Below are 13,911 nucleotides of genomic sequence, written 5' to 3'. Positions count from 1 at the left end.
TGTCAGCTTTTCCTAAAATTCACGAATAGAGGACACGCATTTGTGCGTGCCCTAAAATTAGCGTCAAAAAAAACACGGAGGGCACCTTTTATAAATAGTGTGTCGTCTAGGCCTGTCGTTTTATAATATTTTAATGAAACGCGCGTCTCCATCCATATAGCATCTCTGTATACCTAAGGAGGGAAATGAAATCCCAAAAATCAAAAACCCCGCTCATTCTCCTCTTCCTTGTTTCCACCAGTTATGCTATTGATTTTTTGATTGGTTCACACTCTAGAACAAGCACATACATCACTCTCTTATCATTCTCCTTTAATTTCCTACTCTTGTAATTAAGGATTTAGGGTTTTTTCATATTACCGTTCCAATTTTTTTGTTCAGGTTTGGATTTTAGTCAAATGGTGTCCCTGAAGGAAGGTCTAATGCGTCAGGCCGTCGGCCCGTGGCGGCGACAGTCCGTCTCACCATCCCAGCTGGCGGAGGAATACCTTGACCACCGGTAGTAGGTCAGTACAAATTCAACGCTTGCACCCAGAAATACAAATCGGAAGCCCTGATTGTTGGTACTGTGATTGTTTTCAAAGACAAACTTTTGAGATGAGTGTTCGTTTCCCTTTAGTGACCCGATTTCTTAAAAAAGTTGGTGGAATTGACTCTGGGAGTTGGCGTGCAGGTCATGTTGTTCCATCAACCATAACCCTAAAACACAACTATGAAATCGCAAAGGTGAAGCAAGTAGATCTATAGTCCAATTTCTTCCACATCGATCCTCACACTAACTGGTTCGGCGACTGCAACTCCTCTCGATTGTAGCGTCGATCAACAACTACGACTCATCAACTGTCAATCGAAGCTACCAGTTCCATGAACCCTAATTGATAAATACATGGATAAGGTACTTGTTGGCTATTCATTTCTATTCATCTTAATTTCCCCTTTCATATATGTTTTTCATTAGTTCTTTATTTGTATAATCAGCCACTTTCTCCCAAAGATGAAAGGATTGTTTCTCCAAATCCTTCTCCAGATGCAACCCTCACAGGGTCCATGAGAAATATATCCAACTAATTATTGGAAGAGCATCATTGAAGGCCTAAATGGTGTTCTTGATACATTCAGATTCTTCGTGCTCATTAGTTTGAGGAACATGCTGGTGGAGAAACTAGGCACCCTAATAATCACATATATCTGGAGAATGGGAAACTTGTATACAGTATAATTCAGGCAATGAAGAATTCTCCTATCAACACAGTAGATGAGTCAATAAGAAGCGTAGTTGGTTCATCTGTTAATAAGGAATTCCTTCAGGTTTGGAAAGGTGAGACTGATGGCATTTTTGTTATTTATAGATGAAAGGCTTTTATTACTTCTTTTTGTTACATTTTCTTGTAATCTGCAGGAGGTCTTCAAGGAAACATGGACAGAGGTAAAACAGACAACAATCATCATATGAATCTTATGCATTTGTATCATTTTAAAACAAGGTGCAGACCACTGCTCTTATGTCTTTTCTTCTGTCCTTTTCCTTAAGCAGTAACAGCCTTTTTCTTGGATTTTATAGATTATGAAAATCATGACTGAAAGTACTCAACTTCTTGAAATTAGTAATTGGGAAAATTACAAGAATAAAGATTTCAAATCTTTTTCAGGTATGAAGTTGTTAAACCAGGAAGTGAAGGAGTCTATAATGTTGTACTAAATTAAGTTGGTTAGTTGGCTTATCTTTCTCTTTTGGCTGGAACAAACATGGGCAGGATAGTACAGGGTAAACAGGGGCAAAACGGTAATTAGCTAGGTCTATCTAAACATGGACAGGATTCTCATTCTTCTAATGCTCTTCGATTGAAGCAAGAAAAGTTGGTTGACCGGATTAAGTTTCTTGAAGCCAAACGGGCTAACTTAAGCAATGGAAACCCTGACTCAAAACAAGTTCTTGAAGGAGATGATGACATGGGCGTGAAGCAAAATGTCTGATGTGGAAATTGGGGTGAAATTAAGATCACTATACAGTGAAAAGAAATCAGTCTACATCGATATCGCTGCTGCTCAGTCACGTGAGAAGAAATCTTATGAAAAAGCAAAAGCTTTAAAGCTTAAATTGCGTAACTCAATACTAAAAGAAGCTGAAATTGTGATAACAACATTGAGTGGATGTGGTGGAGATCTTTACTCAGTGTGCTCTGAATCCATGTCAACTCATAAGTTTAGCACTTCATCTGAATCTTGATTGTTTGATGTTGTTGTAATTGATGAAGCTGCTCAAGTACGTTGCTATTTTGATTTTCTTTCCTTTTTTATTTTGTTTGACCTGGTTTGACTTGACTTGAGAATTTTATTCTTGTCAGGCTTTGGAACCTGCTACTTTGATTCCACTTCAGCTTTTGATGTCAAAGGGTAGCAAGAGTATTATGGTGGGTGATCCAAGGCAACTACCTGTAACTGTTCTCTCTGATGTTGCAAGTAAATATCGGTAATAATGCAGTATGTTTGAACGCTTACGAAAAGATGGACACCCTGTTACTATGCTTACAAAGCAGGTAGACTTGTATATATAGACTTTAATCTATTTTTTTTTAAGTTTATATTTACAATTTACTAATTATTAGTTTTACTTGTTACAGTATAAGATGCATCCGGAGATATGTCAGTTTCCTTATTTGCATTTTTACGATGGAAACTTACTGAATGGAGATGAAATGTCCAGCAAAGAAAACCATTTCACAAAACACAAGGCCTGGGGCCTTATTTATTCTTTGATATTGTAGATGGACAAGAGCTTACAGTATGCTGCAGTTGAACTTCTAAGGTTTTTTCAGGAGGAGGTATATTTTTCTTTGCAGGAAATAGCCTATTTCTTTAATCTTTACTCTTGGTTAAAGTTTTTATTTTTATTTTGGATAGTTATCCGTTGGAGTTTGTTGGAGGAAGGATTGGGATCATAACACCATATAGATCTCAACTTTCCCTATTACGCACATGTTTTTTGAATACTTTTAGGTCTGAAATAATGGAAAAATGGAGCTCAACACTGTGGATGGTTTTCAAGGTGGACATACTTGTAGTGTCAACAGTTAGCGCAGCGGGTCCACCTTCCGGAACGAAGGAAACAAACTCAAAAAGCATCGGGTTTGTTGCTGATGTGAGACGAATGAATGTAGCTTTAACTAGGGCAAAACACTCAGTATGGATTTTGGGAAACGTGAGAACATTACAGACAAATAAAAACTGGCGTGCACTTGTTAACGATGCTAACGATAGATATTTGGTTTTATCAATTAAAAAAACATATACTTCAGTGTTTAACTCACTAAAGAGTAGTAATCAGGTTAGAGATATTAAACATGATGATATTTCGAGACAGTTTACTAAAAATAGGAACAAGGATAACAGACATGATGAACAGAGGAAAAGGTTTAGTAATGATAGTGGTTTGGGTTTGGGTGTAGAAAAAGAAAAGAAAAAAGCAAAAAAACAATATGATTCATCAGCAGCAGCAGAAAAAAACGGAATGATGAAGATGGAGTGAATTTTTTATTTACAAAGAAAAAAAACAGTTAATTCATCATCATTCTTATCTCTAAAAAAAGTTAATTCATCATCATTCTTATCTCCATATAGTTTTTACTCTACTATATGCATCATTTATTTATTAATTAATGAATTTTTTATTTACAAAGAAAAAAAAAGTTAATAAAAAAATACTTTTTCTTGTTTTTGGTGGTGCTGCTGTGAATGGTGGTGGCATTAGAAATGGTGGTGCGAGTTTGCATAACTTCACATTGACCTGACAAATGGAGCATTGGTGAATGACCAATTCTTTCTTACATTCAGCTGAAACAAATCAAAGCATGGTTACAAAATCAAAGGTACGTGTTACACATTGACAATAGTTATTTTGTTGTAATGGCTGGTGGAAAATAGTGACTGAAAATTTATGTATCTTATAGATTTCCCTGTTATTTGCTTAGTGGTATCCCTGTTATCAGCTTCCATTTTATCTATTATAATGCATTTTGTATATATATGCTTTTCATCAACATAATTGCTTCTTCTTTGTATGGATAGTTCTCCTCTCTTGACCATAGAGTAAGCAAGTTGTCTCTTCTGTCAAAGGTTAGAATCGTGAATTACAATCAAGACATGTGATTGGTTGTATATGTTGAACTGTAGATTATTTGACATTTTTTGCAACAGGTGTTTGCAGTGACTGTGAGATTCATTCAAAAGGATGCACAGGAGAAGAAAACATCATTCAACCCCAGACCGTATTATTTAAGGTTATTCATTGATTGACTGCTTGACCATATTATTTAAGGTTACAAAGTGTTCAATTATTATTTCATCATGAATCCTCAACTATGTTTTTATATTTATTTATTTATTTTGGGTGTATTTACATTTTTACAGTGGATTGGAGGTGTCTAAAAAGCTGAAAAATCTTACATGCTTCTTGTTTTAATATTTTATATAAGTATGGGCTGTATTGAAGCTTGGATTCTTGGCAAAAGGTATTTTACTAGATGTGTATTAAATTTTAATATTTTATAACATAGATTGATGATGCTTGAAGCCTTTTTGAATACTAATGTATTGATGATGAAAACAGGTATCAAGTGGAAACAGAAGAAGCATAACAATAAGAAGTAAAAACAAGAAGGTGTTCCTTAATAGCAATGTAGTATTAGGTTATATAGTTAGGGAAAACCTCTTAATAGCAATGTACAATCAGATCACCTTAATACCAATGTACTATAATTTTTTGACATATGATGTTATTCGATGAAATTGATTGTTTTGGTATATATTTGTTTCCATATTTTTGTATTATGCGTAAATGAGTATCGTAAAGATGTGTCGTAAATGTATATCGTAAATGGTTGTTGAAGTTTATGACATGAAAATGCGTGTCATCTTCTTTTATGACAGGGGCTTTAATGATACATAATGCATGTCCTAAACGCGCGTCGTAAGGTTACGACACGCAAATGCGTGTCTTCTTCCTTTATGGCAGGTCCTTCCTTGACACGCAATGTGTGTCGTAAACGCGCGTCGTAAATGTGTGTCGTAATTGCATGTCGTAAATGCGCGTCGTAAATAAACGACGCGCAAAAGCGTGTCGTCTCTCGTTATGACAGGGCCTTCCTCGACACACATTTGCGCGTCGTCTAAGCGTTTTACGACACACATTGCACGTCGTAAAAGGCTGTTTTTCTTATAATGTTCAGTCCATATGAGTTTGCATTTGTCACTAACCTTGTCTTGTGATTATGGTTATGACAAATTCACATGGATAGGAACACATACACCATAAAATCTAAGTGTAATAAGGTTTCTCTCCAATTCATGAAAATGATTGTGAGGAAACGCTTTCACTAAGTAGATTTTAAGGAGATAGCATTTGTGATATTTGCATTCTCAAATTCGATTATGATTACGGCATCCCTCTTCATAGTTCGAATTGTGAGAAATGGCAAATAGTTTGAACATTCGGAACTTATTGCTGTAAGTTTTGAATAGTTTAGACACACGTATGAGCTTTCCAATAAAGGGTGTATGTGATGGGTTTTGAGCACTACATCAATCCTATGGTGTACATGCAAACCCTAAAGCTTTTGGATCTAGTTTTTCTAATGAACATGCAATAACCATACAAAGCTTATAAACCCTAGATCTAGCATACATATTTCGAAATTATCATATAAGATCAGATCTAGATGATTACCTTTACAAGAATGGCTTGAATCTTCTAGTCTTGGAGCTTAGAGTCACAAATGTCACTCCTCTAATGGCTTACAAACACCACAAGCAAGAGAATGACTTATGAGAGGGAGGAGGAGCACCAAAAACGACTAAGATCCTTATGGATTACTTCCACACGTTTTTGGGGCCTTAGGGGTTCCTTATATACTTAGGCTATTAGGGTTTTCAACCAGGAAACCCTAAGCTAACTGCTTAGGCCCTAAGCAGCCCATGGACTCCCTCCTTAGAGGCCTTGGACGAATTCTAATGGGTTTCCCCATATGTCACACCCCCAAACCAAGGATGGCGGAAACGTCCGGGGGTGAAGGACTTCATGTATAGTATGAATGTAGGCACGTATACTTTATATAAGAAACTTTTTATTTCTAAAAGTATAGTTATTTGAAAATGTTAAATCAGAGACCTTAGTCCCAATGCATTTATAGTTTGTATATCTTATGTGGTTCGATATACTTAGTTCACTATAAACAATCCTTTGATAGCAATCTGTCACACCCCCAAACCAAGGATGGCGGAAACGTCCGGGGGTGGAGGACTTCATGTATAGTATCACAACAACGAGTATAATAGTGCTCAAAGTAATTACAACCAATCATAAATATAATTGAAAAAGTTACACCAAAGCATATGTTTACATGATTCAAATCAATTACATTATGATGACAAAATGAACAGTTTGACGATTTATCGTCCCATCCTCAAAACGCTGTTGATTTCCTGTTTCACTGAATTCCTGAGAATACAAGTAGTTTTGAAAAAGTGTCAACAATTAAGTTGGTGAGTTCATAAGCTTTTGATAGTAAGAGTTTGAAAACCGATCTTTGTAATGAGTTGTATGTTACCAAGAAAAATCCAATATTTTCCTTATAAAAGTTATGTGGTCCTAAATACCAGGACCTAGAATAAACAAGTATTTGTCATACTTAAAGATATAAAAGTGGTTTTAAATCAGCATAAAACCCTTTTTAAGTTGAGAAAATCCCGTAATGGACGTTGTGTAGACTTAAATACCAAGACTGGAAGTGTATAGTAATATCCGTACTTATTGATAATAAAAGTGATTTTAAATCGACATAAAACCCCTTTTGATTTATAAAAATTCCCGTAAACTTTATGTGTTGTTAACTCCCTATGTGAGTCGCTATAACCATACTATGACTGAATGAACCTGCCACGTCGTTTCTCAGGCGCCGAAAATTGTTATGACATTTGTCACCCGTAGACCTGCAGGTCCCACTGTAGCTAACAGCAAGGTGTGGGGTGTCAAACCCAATATAGATCTATACACAACTATCACGTTCTCCCTACAAGAGACTCTGGTTATAACTACCAGGAATTTTAAACCGTACTCTAGGAGTACTGAGAATATTTTCTCACAATTTAAGTTAACAAGTTTACGTGTGGTGTGCATGAGTGTAAAGCCTTTTTTCTGTGGGAATAAAACCTTCCGAAATGTGTTTGTTGTGTTGATGGAAACATAAACCATACCTATGATAGTTTATCAAAACAAGGGTAGTAGTAGTAATGTATGTAAACTATACTTAACATAGTTTATCCAAATGTTTGTATGTAATGGATGTACTTTGATTATAACAATTAGTTATTTCTATGCTTTATCTAGAAAAATCCATTTGTTAACTGTTGTATGTCCTTATACTAAGACAAAATGTCATATAATGCAATAACATATAATCACATAAAGATATACACCTTGCTCAACATGTTACAAGGGGTGATGAAGTTGATAGCATTTTTCTGTTGTTAACAATTTCTATTACTGTCCTTAGGAAATTTGTAGAAAAATAATCAAAGGTCCAAATCAGAATCCGTAAACTCTGAGAGTTTGTAAAATGAGTCTAGTTTGTTCATAAATTTTATTATGATTTTTTAATGACCTCCAACTTGTGTGAAAGAGTCCATAACCACAGACTGGTCCGGATTGATGTTTGAAATGATAGGCAGTTTTGTAAAAATCACCGTAAATTGTAGAAAAATCTTATGGTGATGTGCAAGTAGCCATTTTAAAGCTAAGAACTTGAACTACTTGTACCTTTTACAGTTTTGAAAACAAAAATGTTTAAGTTGACCAAAACAGTCCGTGAATGGAGTCCAACTTTTCTGATGAAAGCTGTTAGAAGAATTTAGTTGTGTTCTTAGTGTTTTAACTTGTATTCCCCCCCTTAAAACGTAAGAAAACATGAAAATGTAGGGGTATGAACTCACCTTATGTGATTTCAGTTGATGAATGTTGGAGAAGGGAAGTGTTCAACTCAAGAACACTTGAAGATGCCTTGAAGATTTTTAAGAATCTAACATCAAAGTGATGGAGTTTTTGTAAGCAATCGATGATTGGAGTAGAATGAAGTGTAATAATCACAAGGAGGGTGAATTATACTTACCAAGAGTAGAATAAAGCTTGATGATCAGCCTTGGAGTCTCGAAATAGAGAGAAAAAGTTTGAGAGAAAAGTGGTGTTTGATTTTTGGTGAATTGAGAGCAAGTGAGTGAAAATGAGGAGAGAGGATGAGTGTCCAGCTCTAAGAACGTGTGAATAACTTATGAGAGAGGGAAAAAGTACAAGGAAGTGACAAGGTATGGTGGGGAGGTGTGGCTGGTCATAGAGTGGGTGTGGGTGGTTGCTTGTGTCATAAACTAAGGAAAAGTCAACACTCCACCTCTTGTACTTCACCCACTAAATCTTGGATAAGATTTATCCCCAAAAACGTGATTAATTAATAAATATGGGGCCTTATATGTTAAAATAAAGTTTTGTGTGAAAATCCCGCGTTAAAATAATTAAAATTGGGCTTAGAACGCAAAACTAGTCGAAAACCGGGAAGAAAATGGCAACCTGCGAGACCTCTCGGTGCTAGGCCGAGGTTCGGTCCCAAGGCTGTTGGGCCCGAAGGCGAAACGAGGCGAAAGGAGTAAGAAGCGAAAGGCAGGGTTCGGGTTCGGTCTATGCGAGGTTCGGTCCGAAGGGTTTCGGGTTCGGTCTATGCGAGGTTCGGTCCGAAGGGTTTCGGGTTCGGGTCAGGCGAGGTTCGCTTCTCAGCAGTTCGGTCCCTTAAGGGGACTTTCGGCCCTAAGAGGCTTCGGCCCTATAAGGTAGGTTTCGGGTCCTTAAGGGTATTTTACCCGTTTTCACCCCGTTTTTAGCGGTTTTTGACCCGGTTAAGGGTCAGGATGCCCCGAGTGATTATAAAAAGTTGAGAGAGATTTTGAGAGAGATTTGGGAGAGATTTCACCTTCTTGGAGAGATTTAGGAGAGATTTGACATTCTTGGAGAGATTTCTCATTCAGAGAGAGATTTTGGAGAGATTTCACCTTCTTGGAGAGATTTCTCTTACTTAGAGAGTTTTGGGAGAGTTAGAGTGAAAGATATTTGGAGAGACTTCTTTTGTGACCTTTTTAAGTGTTTGGCTTTGCAACGCAAGGTCCGCAAACCCCGTTAAGTCATGTTTAAGAGTCTTACACACCTCCGAAGGGTATGTAATAGAGTTTTATCGCTTTGCTACCTCACTTACCCCGATTTGGGTTCAAGAAATCTAAAAATACAACTTTTCAAGTGATGATTTCTTATTAAAATAGTGAGTTGTACAGTAATTACATAATGTGAACCCTAGTATACAAGTGTTAATTTAGTTGATCGGTTTGACTTGTTGACTTTGTTTGACTTTGACTTGACCAGAATTTGACGGTTGTCACACCATAGATTTCGTCCACTCCAACTTCTATGGAGTCCATTAGACCAATATTCAACTATTGCACAATTGACAGTTCTAGTCTCCTTTATTTAATTAATGTCTTTTAGCCACAAAATTAATTTTTATTAATTCTTGACTAATATTAATTAAACAATATGATTTCTCCTTTAATATATTATTCAAATAATATATTAATAAATCATAATAACCTCTCTCTCTCTCTCCATAAATCATCCTATCAAGTTGCTTTGGTGAAGGCAACCCAAAAGGACCATGAACAACCAGGTCAAGTACATACCAAATATAGTTACGGGCTTAGACACTAATCCAACAGTCTCCCACTTGGATAAGTCTAGTAACTATAATGCAAGTACAATCCGATTAGCAATCGTAGCTCTTAAAGAGGCTGTCGAACTCTGATCTTATCAGTAACTTGTCATTTAGATAAGGGATCATATATTCCTCCATTCTAGATATCATATGAACTGAGACATGGATTTTAATCATACTCTCTGTTCATGTGTTGTTTCCCGATTTCTGATTTATGATGACTGACAACAGACTACAATTGAACACATCAACTTAGTCCCGGCTTGGCCAAGCGCTTAGGGTGTCATCACAGAATCATCGAGGGTCCCACAGATATCGCTTTTATCCTACTTTGGGTAAAAGGAATGGATAAACTTTGACTCAATGATCGCTTGTACCTACTCATCAAATCACACACAACAATATGTTTTATAACACCAAGTTACTGGTGCGTTTACATATTATCAATGTGCAACTGACTTGTAAATTACAACTCACACGTCTCGGTTTTGAAGAATATAAGATATTATCGTCTCACCAATCACTCGTGATAAAATCTATGAAGCGATCCAAGTGAGCGTGGGTTTAATACAATGCTCAAATCTTATTCATAAGCACTCATGAACGTTGCAACAAACTTTTGCTATGTCTAATACACTTTAGACAATCTACAAACCAGATCATGACAATCTTCTTTCATACCTACTCCCAAAGTATGAGCGACTGTGGAACGTTCGGATAATCTTATTATTCGGGAAGTCAAAACATGAAAAGTGAAACACAAGAATAATCGAATCCAATATGGCCCCAAACTTTTGAGTATAAATAAAACTCCTTTTATTTAGTCACCATATTGATTACACATTATTCATAGCATAATGTTTCGGATAATCAACTTATTACTTGAATTATAACAACAGTTGTCCCATGCTTCAACCATGCACACTCTGTTTGCCTATGGTCCATACTTTGTGAGATAGATCAATTGAAAAACATTTCCAATGATGCTCATTTCACAATCCTTAATCCTTATCGTTAGTGTAAGAACACAAAATTCTCACTACTACTAGAATATGTTAGATTCGAACATTTTATGCAATGATCCTTTTGTAATCTTATTGCACAAAAGTCACCAAGACTTCGTCAATGAAATTACAAAGTTCTCTATTGGAGATTGCTACAAGGCAATTCCATGGATATGAAGTCTCACATTCAAAGTACATTCCTCTGAACATCCTTCTTGCATAAAAGTTTCTAATGTAGACATAGATTCTTAATCTCCAACTCCCAATATGGAAACATTTCCATATTTTCCATATGACAACTCATTATTAATATAATCATATCTAATCATAATAATGTCATTATGGTCCATTCATTACTATACTTCCAACTGCTCACAAACGACCAATCCTTAGCGAACCTTAGATTGTCCTTGACAGTTGTTTAATTATTTTAGTCAAATCTGGTTCTAGTCCTTTTTCCCTCTTGATGCCCTAGGCATTTGGAAAATTTAGAACGATCGAATATTACAGCATATGCAATCGATCCTATACCCGAAGCGTATGGGACACGATTCTTAATGAAAAAAACGTGATACTTTACCAGTTCCTTGCTATAATATTGCCATGTATGGAATCCTTTTAAGTCGAATCTTTTCAACATAACATCCATATATGTCATTTGACTAAATTTGATTAAAATTTCTCGATCCAAGCTTTTAGATTTTGAAACGAAGTATAATATTCTCTTCCTTAATTATAGCAAAACAACTTTTCAACCCCTGCAACTTTGCAAAGTGAACCTTTTGTTTTCTATAATTAACATTCCCAACTTGTGACACTTAAAATAATAATCATGCTCCCACTAACATGATGATTATATCCATATCAGCATAACATTTATGTTACCACTAGCTTTGACATGTATTCAGAAAACCATTTGTTGGGTCTAAATTTGGTTTATACTTTGCTTTTCTAGGAAAATATATTTTTATGTAGTTTTTGTGTATTTGTGTACAGTCGTACTCCTGTGTACGGCCGTACATGGGTGTACGGCTGGTGATCCTATATATAAGGTGAGGAGTGCATGTGTAAAGTTAGAGAGAAGAGAGGAGCTTTAGTGTGTGTTAGTGTGTGTGAATCTTGTATCTGGATCTTAATTCATATTAATTCATACAATATTCATCATCTTCTTCTTCTCCTTCTTCTTCATTTGATCTGGCATCATCCTTTTGATTGGGATTCCGCACCATCAAACGGATCTGATTGATACACAAGCAGATTGGGGACTTACAATTGGTATCAGAGCTTGGATTGTATCAATCAATTTTGTCAGATCTGGAGCTTATTTGATCTTATTTTTAAAAGATTTTTGCGTTTTTGGATAGATCTCTGAAAATTAGGGGGGTTTGTTATTTGCATTTTTCATAAAAACGAGTTTTTGATCGAGTTTTGGAGCAGAAAGTGTGAAAAACATCGTTTTTTCTTCGCATCTGTTGAAGGTCTACGGCTGGCTCGGTGTACGGCTCGGAGTGTGCGGCTCGGAGTGTGTAGTTCGGTGTGCGGTTCGGTGTGCGGTCTTCGTCTCGTTCTCAGCCTCGCATCGCATCGCTTCGTTCTCGTCCTCGCTTCGCATCACGCTTCGTTCAGCAGCAGAAGTCCTCGCAGCAGTGTTCATATAAAACAAAAATTAGAATTTGGAGGTGTCGGGATCGAACCAGGGGCTCCTCCCAACTCATCTCAACGCCTTATCAACTCCTCCAGCATCCCTAATGTTCTTTTCCTCCTAGATTTAATTCAAAAGGACTCTCTTTCGCACCCACTTTCGCAAATTTAACACTTTTAACCCCAAAATCAATTTCTTTTATTTTTAAATTTCATTTTCAACCCAAAAATTTTTAGCTTTTAATTTTTAAATTTCTAAATTGACATTTGACCTCAAATTTTGACTTTGACTTTAAAGTTTGACTTTTGACTTTGAACTTTGACTTTCTCATTTGACTTTCAAATTTTCAAATTTAGCTTTTCGGTTTGACTTTTAAGTTTGACTTTTTAAGTTTGACTTTTAAGTTTGACTTTTTAAATTTGACTTTTAAGGTTGACTTTTGAGTTTTTAGTCAAAGGGCATTTTTGATAACCAATGACTTCTTCAAACACCAAAGTCAATGAAATTTCTTGTTCTCAAACATGCATTGATAAAGTTAAAAATTTACTTGCGCATATCGAATTATTACGCAGAGAGAACGAGGACCTAAAATACGAAGGATATCAACTTAGGAAATGACAGAAACCCCTGACGGATGAATTAGAAGCAAAAACCAAAGACTTTAGAAAACTTCAGGAAGAGTATAGTATTAAGAGTACACATATAGATATGTAACTGAACAACTTGTTGAGGCAACTGCTGAACTTGACACATTAAAAAACAAATTTGAAAATGCAGATTTTACTTTTAGAAAATTTGATGTGTCAAGTGAAATAGTTGCATCAATGATAGAAACCAATTTGAAATTTAAACAGAATCAGTCAAAGGGTTTAGGATATGATAAAGTGCCTCCTTTTAATCATACTTATACTAATAATCTTTTGACAAAAGAGGAAATAGACAGAGAGCCATTTCTGAAATATGGATTTGTGTCAGGAGGTAGTATTAATGTTGAAAATACTAATGTTTCTACTTCCCATGCAGATCAATCTTTAAGTCAATCAAAGCAAGCAGCTGAAGAGAGTGTGTCTGATAATAAATTTGTGTCAAAGTCTGAAGACTTAAATTTTTTCGATATATTTGATGATATCTTTGATAATTCTGTCGTGGATGCGCCAGAAAGTGTTGAGCTAAACGATTCTAATGCTTCTACTTCTTGTACAGGTAAAGTAACGGAAGATGAGAACAAGGAGAATACTGTTGAACAAACCAATGTCTCCTTGAACTCTGAATCTGTTGCTTCGAACTCAGTTGCTTCTGATCAACCTGCTGTTGAGAAGTACAGGCCACCAAAACAAGCGAAACAGAGTGCTTGCTGTAATTGTGCTTGTGGGAGCAACAAGATACAAAGCATAGACACGCCACTAGGGGCAGGAAGAAACAACTCCTACGTGAAGAAGCAGACTTGCTTTCACTGTGGAACACCTGG

The 13,911-nt window shown here is 36.1% G+C and overlaps 2 long non-coding RNA genes across 2 annotated transcripts; both read left to right on the top strand.

Moving 5' to 3' along the window:
• The first annotated feature begins 1,069 nt into the window (after positions 1–1,069).
• LOC145135631 (uncharacterized) lies at positions 1,070–2,258 on the top strand. The gene is made up of 4 exons (XR_013719936.1): positions 1,070–1,318; positions 1,400–1,484; positions 1,562–1,649; positions 1,755–2,258. It is a non-coding gene; the product is annotated as an uncharacterized LOC145135631 (long non-coding RNA).
• Positions 2,259–2,351: 93 nt separating this feature from the next.
• On the top strand, positions 2,352–4,719 carry LOC145141053 (uncharacterized). Its single transcript, XR_013722421.1, has 7 exons — positions 2,352–2,537; positions 2,622–2,822; positions 3,749–3,866; positions 4,066–4,113; positions 4,195–4,315; positions 4,408–4,508; positions 4,607–4,719. It is a non-coding gene; the product is annotated as an uncharacterized LOC145141053 (long non-coding RNA).
• The last annotated feature ends 9,192 nt before the right edge of the window (positions 4,720–13,911 follow it).

The sequence above is a fragment of the Lactuca virosa genome, chromosome 9, assembly GCF_052849685.1.
Source record: "Lactuca virosa cultivar CGN04683 chromosome 9, Lactuca_virosa_CGN04683_v6, whole genome shotgun sequence".
Taxonomy (NCBI): domain Eukaryota; kingdom Viridiplantae; phylum Streptophyta; class Magnoliopsida; order Asterales; family Asteraceae; genus Lactuca; species Lactuca virosa.
This window is presented reverse-complemented; position numbering and strand designations above follow the sequence as displayed.